Below are 8353 nucleotides of genomic sequence, written 5' to 3' on the forward strand. Positions count from 1 at the left end.
ACTAAAATCTAGTGGAACCAATTGCCTTCAGAAGTTACCTAATTAGTAAATAGAGTCCACCTGTGTGTAATTTAATCTCAGTTCAAATACAGCTGTTCTGTAAAGCCCTCAGAGGTTTGTTCGAGAACCTTAGTGAACAGGCAGCATCATGAAGGCCAACGAACACACCAGACAGATCAAGGATTAAGTTGCAGGGAAGATTAAAGCAGGGTTATGTTATTAAAAAAATATCCCAAGCTTTGAACATCTCACGGAGCACTATTCAATCCATGATCTGAAAATGAAAGAGTATGGTACAACTGCAAACCTAGCAAGACATGGCCGTCCAACTAAACTGACAGGCCAGGTAAGGAGAGCATTAATCAGAGAAGCAACCAAGAGGTCCATGGTAACTCTGGAAGAGCTTCAGAGATCCACATCTCAGGTAGGAGAATCTGTCCTCAGGACAACTATTAAGCCGCGTACACACGGTCGGAGAATCCGTTAGGATCCGTCTTATCGGACCGTGTCGTCAGATAATCCGACTGTGTGTGGTATGCATCGGACTGATTCTGTCCGAATCTCCGTCCGACCCAATTTTCCAACATGTTGGAAATTTTTCCCGACCAACTGGGCCGGTCGGACGTAATCCGATCATGTGTAGAGAATTTTGATCGGACCAAGTGCCACGCATGCTCAGATCAAATTCCTACATCAAAGCTATTGGCTACTAGCCTGAATCTAGTCCCATCGTAACGAAATTACGTCATCACGTTCTGAAAGATCGGATTTTTCCACAACTTAGTCCGAACCTGTGTATGCAACAGTTTTGGACACAATCCGTCAGACTAAATCTGACGGACAAAATCCGACAGATTTGGTTGGTAGAATCTCCGACCGTGTGTACAGGGGCTTAGTCATGCACTCCACAAATCTGGTCTTTATGGAAGAGTGGCAAGAAGAAAGCAATTGTTAAAAAGAAGCCATAAGAAGTCCCATTTGCAGTTTGTGAGAAGTCATGTGGGGGACACAGAGAACATGTGGAAGAAGGTTCTCTGGTCAGATGAGACCAAAATTAAACTTTTTAGCCTTAAAATCTGAAAACGAACACCGCACATCACCCTGAACACACCATGCCCACCGTGAAACATGGTGGTGGCAGCATGATGTTGTGGGGATGCTTTTCTTCAGCAGGGACAGGGAAGCTGGTCAGAGTTGATGGGAAGATGGATGGAGCCAAATACAGGGCAATTTTAAAAGAAAACCTGTTATGCCACATACACACTATCAGATTTTCTGCTGTTTTTTTTCCTTCAGGTTTACCAAAACCCCGTAGTGCAAGGGCCTGCCTGATTGCATACAATTTGAAACTCCTAAGGTTTGACCTCATATTATATGGTTTTGGTAAATCTGAAAGAAAAACTGAGCAGAAAAACTGATAGTGTGTATGAGGCTTTAGAGTCTACAAAAGACTTGAGACTGGGGCAGAGGTTCACTTTCCAGCAGGACAACAACCCTAAACATACAAAAGAAAAAAGGAATAAGCTATTGCACTGACTCGAACCCAAATGTCATTGAACGGGGCACATAAAAGGGCCAGGAAAGTGTTAGGGAACACCAGGTAAAATGGATGCAACTCCTCTCAAATTAGGTCTTGAGATCCTAATGCACATATAAAAAACAAACACAGGAGGGTGTCTCCATCTAGGTGTAGCAATTTAATAAAAAAGGCATAAGAAACTAATTAAATGCACTCACTAAATAAAAGTTCAAGATCAAAGCTTGTCATAGACCCGTATAGACCTTCCTAGGATCACCGTGAGGCTGCAGAGCTCAGCAGGCCTGCCACTGGTTGAATCAGAGTTCTTGAAGGAAGTGCAGCTGTCAGGCTTCAGGCTGGAATATAATCATCAGCAGCTTCCAGAAGTGGCAAGATGGCTGCAGCTCCAAAACAGCACCTCTTTTTGCTGGGTGAGCACAGGAAGTGGAGGGGATGTGGCTACATGTTTCAGTGCAGAAAGGAGGGCCCCTTTATCAAACCACCTGTAATTGCAGTGAAAGGTGGTTCTACAGGGTATTGACTTGGGGGGTCTGAATACAAATGCAACCCACACATTTCAGATATGTATTTGAAAAACTGTTGAAAATAATTTATAATTTTCGTTCCACTTCACAATTTGCGTTGGTCTATCACATAAAATCCCAATAAAATGCATTTACATTTTTGGTTGTAACATGACAAAATGTAGAAAATTTCTAAATATTTGAATACATTTTAAAGACACTGCATATTTTAACTTACTAGTCTTGAGACGTGGTGGCTGCATTTCTTTTTTGTTTTTTCAGGCTTTTTTTCTTTTCACCTAGTGATCATGCCTTGTCTGCGGCTTCCCTGTTTTGGTGAATTCCACCAAAGGTTTCATCACAAACCTGGCTCTAAGTCATCCAGGAAGGAGGGGAGTACTGTTAGGGTCTGGACTTGACCCTAAGACCTCTGCTATGTCTGGCAATGACTCTGCTAATGACTAAGAACAATCAGCTATGTTTGGATAGAGTCATCATTACTTTCTCCAATCATGACTCTGACAGTGCTCTGTGCCCTAATTGGGCAAAGCTTTCATTGCTTTGGCCAATCAATTATGCGGCGGCACAGTGCAATGTGGTAATTCGGTGGGCCAAACAAACGTTCGGATGCCCCGATAATTCGAGTGTTTGTCAAACTCATGTTCGCCCAACACTGTTCTACATTAACCCTTATCAAGGATTGAAATTTTGGGACTAAATCTTCTCAGTTCTTTATTTTAGTAAGTCCAGCTCTGCTAGTAATTCAGTCATTTCTCCATTGTAGGATTCTAGGGTATTCTCTCTGTCCACTTCCTGCACTGTCACAGATAACGAGCAAATTAATTTTATTGAAACCCTTGCCGTTATATTGAAGACACACATTGAGCAATGGTTATTGACAAACACCTACCTGGACAGAGTTGTTTTTTGGAGTAGGTCATATACACTGAACGGAAATAAGAATATTTGTGTTTTTTTATTCTTTAACAGTGTAATAGAATTCCTGGATATCAATAGAGCAACCACTCCTGGACATCGCAATCTAATGACCATAGATGTTTAAGAATCCAGGTGCCAGAAGTAACTTCCCCCAGGGTCATATCTATATTTTAGGTCTCTGTCTCTCACTTAATTTCTCTAAGGTTTTATATTATACAGTAACAGGCTGAGCAAGTGGTTTTCTAGTGTTGTTGCTTACCAGGAAATTTCACATTTTACCTAACCTTTAAATAAGTGACTGGACAGTGACATCCACAAACACAAAACGAGCTATGAAAATTATTGATGCCAGAAGTAGACTTGGGCTGTTTTATGATGATTATAGTGGAAAAGATAATAATAACAGCAGCAATAACGATCGTGAAGTATGTATTGTGCATCATGTTTTAATACATATTATTATTGTGATACATTCTAGCTCCTAATGAGGATCTGCACTATGTAAGCTAAGCTCAAAAAGAAAAAAAATTACTAGTCACCAGTATTGCCTTTAGGCTCCCTGTAGCTGACATTTTCCCCCATTAAGGATTTAATTTACTATGTTTTGTGCCTGTATCTCTTTGCAGAGGTGGCCAATTTGGTAGAGCAATAAGGCAAGGCTTAGGTTCCTCAGAGAAAAGAGGAAAGCGTCAACTACTGTTCTGTACACATGGTCAAACTTTCCGACGGAAAATGTGTGATCGGATCTTGTTGTCGGAAAATACGATCATGTGTACAGGGCAGTAATTGACACGTTCCTCTTTTCTCTGTTCCTGAGGAACCTAAGCCTTATTGCTCTATCGAATTGGCCACCTCTGCAAAGAGATACAGGCACAAAACATAGTGAATTAAATCCTTAATGGAGGAAAATGTCAGCTTCAGGGAGCCTAAAGGCAATACTGGTGACAAGTCATTTTTTTCTTTTTGAGCTTAGCTTACATAGTTAGGAGATAGAACGTGTAACCATATTTATTTGTTAAAATTACAATTGGCAACTCACTTATAATAAAATAAAAGCTCGCTCTTCAAATCACCATAACCGCTCTTTTCCCCAAGATGGTACTGAACGCGAAGAAGGAAGCTGTCCCCACCAAGACTGAAGCAAAGTCTAAAGTTCTGAAGGCCAAAAAGGCTGTGCTAAAAGGAGTACACAAGAACAAAATCCAAACTGCTCCTACATTCTGGAGACCCAAAACCTTGAGGCTGAGGAGGCAACCCAAATACCCAAGGATAAGTGCCCCCACAAGGAACAAGCTTGACCATTATGCCATTGTTTAGTTCCCTCTGATCACTGAGTTCGGTATGAAGAAGATTGAGGACAATAACACTGGTTTTCATTGTTGATGTCAAAGTAAACAAGCACCAGATTAAACAAGCCATGGAGAAGCTGTACGACATTGATGTGGGCAAAGTAAACACCCTCATTGAACCAGATGGTGAGAAGAAAGCATACATTTGTCTATTTCCCCATTATAACGCTCTAGATGTTGCTAACAAGATTGGCATAATCTAAACCTGCTGGCACAAGTTCTGTACAGAAAAAATCTATTAAAAACAAACAAAAAAAAGAAATGATATCACAATAGGGTGGTTCAGTAAGGAAGAGGTGTGGCTACACCTTTTGGTGCAGATACACTCCTTTCTCAAGCTGTAGTGTGCTTAACTCCTTGTGCACCATTCATCCATTCATGTGTTGGTTCCTCGTGACTGTCCTGCCTCCCAATAACAGGTGGGCTTAAGACTGGTTGTGGAATGGTTAAAGATGAATTCCAGGTATGGCATATTTTTATATAGTTACTTTGGACCAGCTTGGACCAACTATGTAACTATGTACAGTATATACCACGCCATGCAAACACCTCTGGAAGCTGGAAATCACTGAAGTAGACACCTCTACTCCAGAGATCTTCACTTGCTCCAGGTCATATGCTGAGTGTAAGCTAAGCCCAAAAAGACAAAGGATTAGTTAACAGTTTTGCATTCAGGCTTCCTGCACTGCCGTGTTTCTCCACCTCATCCAATCAGAGAACACTTTGCATTCAGTCAGAACATTCTCTGAATGGCGCCTATGCCAAGCAGCTGACCTCCGGTGTTCAGAATGCATCAGGCCAGCCACCCAGCACGGGACCTGGAAACAAGTGGAGATCATTGGAGTGACGGTGTTTATGTCAGTTTCCAGGGCCACCTGCCAGGTATAACTATGTAAAAATATACCATACCAGGAAATCGTCTTTAAAGCGGTTGTATAGTCTTTTTTTTTACTTTTACCTACAGGTAAGCCTATAATAAGGCTTACCTGTAGGTAAAAAAAAATCTCCTAAACCTGTATGGTTTAGGAGATATTCCCCTCGCAATGAGCTGCACATGCACACAGGGGATTTTCGGCTGGAAGCCCGGCAGACGCCGGACCCTGCCAGAAAGAAATCTCTTGCGCGCATGTGCGGGAGTGACGATATCGCTGCTCTGGCCACTCACAGCTCCAGGACCGTGATATCCGGAAGACACGCCGAGGGAACATGTCAGCTCCCTCTGCGTTTATCGGGTGAGATGTTGGGGCCTCGTTCTAAGGTAAGTATTTCATATTGAGCTAGTATGCGGTGCATACTAGCTCATTATGCCTTTTCCCTTACAGGTCTGAAAAAAAAATTTCAGCAGGTTTACTACTGCTTTAAGAAGCAGCAGGAGGGGTAGAGAATCAATAGAATGCACGAGGCAGAAGCATGGAGATCCTTGCATTTCAGGTCCTCAGGTGTGGCTTCTTCTCTTAAAGGTAACAATGAGTAGCCCAGTAGTGTCAACACCAAATTGAACTCCAAATTACAAAGCCATTTTTATGGCAACCTCTAGTTGTCCAGCATGATATGGCCCATTTATAGTAACAAAATAGGACTGGGGCATACATGTACAGTAATCAGAGGACATGGATGGCACATGTTGATGCAAATCCTTTACACGGCTGGGCAAGACTGCATAGTGAACATCACAGAAGAAAATAGGGAGATATTTTAAGGAGACTGCATTCAGGGGGGCTGGGAGTTTACTTCACTACTTCAGCTTTTGTGCCATTTTACCATTTTTGGACCTAAGCATTTTAAACATTCCTACTATAGGCATGTTTATCCAACAATAACATTGTCATTACTTAAGATAACAAAGTAATACCTACATTGTAAAACAAGAGCAAGCACAATTTATTTTTGTTCTATGCTGTCTATAGACATAAAGTCACTAAATAATTTAAATGTATTTTATTTCTAATTTGACCAGTGATAGTTTTAAAGTTACAGTTACAGTAAATAAAAAGTACATATTTTATTCTATAATGTGTCCAGTTTAAAAAGATGATGTTTCAGGTACAAAGTATGGCAAAGGTATTTGCAAACTTGAGCAAGTATTTTTCTTTATTTCTTTTTCAATTTTGCACATTTTGTTTTGTGAAAAAATAACAAAAAAATTTAATGTAAAGGAAAAAAACTTAATTACTGATGTTATAAAAAGTAGAAATACAAAAAAAAATAAAAAATAGGCAGAAAAATAAGGGGAGGAAAGAGTTAACTAGCGTTTATTAGGATTACCTAAAGGTTAATAAGGTGTTAAATAGGAATACATTTTATTTATGTAAACGTAATTGTAAGGTTTCTTTAACTGCAGTCATATGCAGATGAAAGGTCACATCTTTGATCTACATATGCATAAAATAAAAACCATAGTGAAAGCATTTTGTGAGGAGTTATAGGGCGGGTCCTCGGCCTCCGGCTGCAGTGTGATCCCTTTTGGGGCGGTCGGGGGCAGGGGACCCATAAGGCCTACGATTAACAGAGGCGTAGCTCGGGGTGTGCGCGGACGCCTCGAGCTTAGCCCAGCACTATTTTATGAAGATTCTCCTACGTTAATGTTACTATTACTGTCTTACAGAAGTTCTTATGTGTAACCTCAGGTTTTATATGTTCTGATTACTGTCTATAAGTTGGCTGTACTAATATTCGCTGAACAGCATTTGTTATATGCATGTTTCATGTAAACTTTCTTAAAATTTAATAAAAAACTATTGAAAGAAAAAACCATAGTGAAATACATTGTTACATAATTAATTAATGACACTTGCAGACTTCCTGCAAGTGTAAAGTTTGTCATTTTACATAGTAGTTGCTACATTTTGACAGACAATAATTTCCAGTAATAATGACAGGAGGAGTAGTTGCAGGAAGAGAGGAGCTGGACATAGAAAATACATCCTATAACCTTTGTTGATGCTTTTTAGTAAGTATCATCTACATCTAGTGGCCAAGGGACACATTTACTAAAAGTAAAGTCATCCTTTAAAGAAAATTGCAGATTTAAAAAGACTAGATATACTTTTAAAATATAATAACATGTTAAAGCTTTTATCTGATTTTTGTGATTGGCTTTACTTATACTTATACCTTTTTACATATAGTATTTTTACTTTGACATATACTATTTTACATATAGGGTTTAATTAAGGATTAATAAGGCATTAAATAGGAATACATTTTATTTAAGAAAAAATATTTGTAAGGTGTCTTCAACTGAAGCCATTTGCAGATGAGAAAAAATCACATCTTTGATCTATATATGAATGTAATGCTGTAGTCACTACAGTTTAACAATAGATTGTTAACTGCTCAGTGACACCTACAGACTATCTGCAAGTGTCATTTTACACAGGTGTTGCTGCATTTGACAGCCGGTAATTTCCAGTAATAATGGAAGGGGGACAAGAACAGAACAAATAAGAAACATGATAGAAATTTTGTGGAAAGTTTTTAAGATGGATCTATCTATATCTAGTGGTTAAGGGATACATTTACTAAAATTAAAGTTGTGTTTTTAATGAACACGGCAAATTTAAAAGGACTGGACAGAGCTTTTTAAATAGAATATGTTTAAAGCAGTGTTTCCCGCTTGGGGTAAAAAAAAAAATACTGTAGCGGCTGACTTTTAATATATGGACACTTACCTGTTCAGGGAGCCCGCAATGTCAGCACCCCAGCATATTTTGGGATTGGCTGTTGGGAGCTGCCACTGCCATCTCCATTAAGGGAAACTGTCAGTGAAGCCTTTCACCTTCAAGGCCTGTTCCCTACTGTGCATGCGCAAAGAGTTACATAGTTACATAGTTAGCAAGGTTGAATAAAGACACCAGTCCATCCAGTTAAACCTGAGTGAGCGTCTACAATTGTCCCTATCCCTCACACACTCACATTGGTCCCTACCCTCAAGAAGCCCACAATCCAAGCTCCCCATTCATATACTAGGGCCAATTTTGGACAGAAGCCAATTAACCTACCTGCATGTCTTTGGAGTGTGG

General features: G+C 39.9%; 1 pseudogene; it reads left to right on the forward strand.

Moving 5' to 3' along the window:
* The first annotated feature begins 4077 nt into the window (after positions 1-4077).
* Positions 4078-4534, forward strand: LOC143941672 (large ribosomal subunit protein uL23 pseudogene; annotated as a pseudogene).
* Positions 4535-8353: the final 3819 nt, after the last annotated feature.

Source organism: Lithobates pipiens, unplaced genomic scaffold (assembly GCF_037356315.1).
Source record: "Lithobates pipiens isolate NorthernLeopardFrog02 unplaced genomic scaffold, aLitPip1_a1.2 Scaffold_10, whole genome shotgun sequence".
NCBI lineage: Eukaryota > Metazoa > Chordata > Amphibia > Anura > Ranidae > Lithobates > Lithobates pipiens.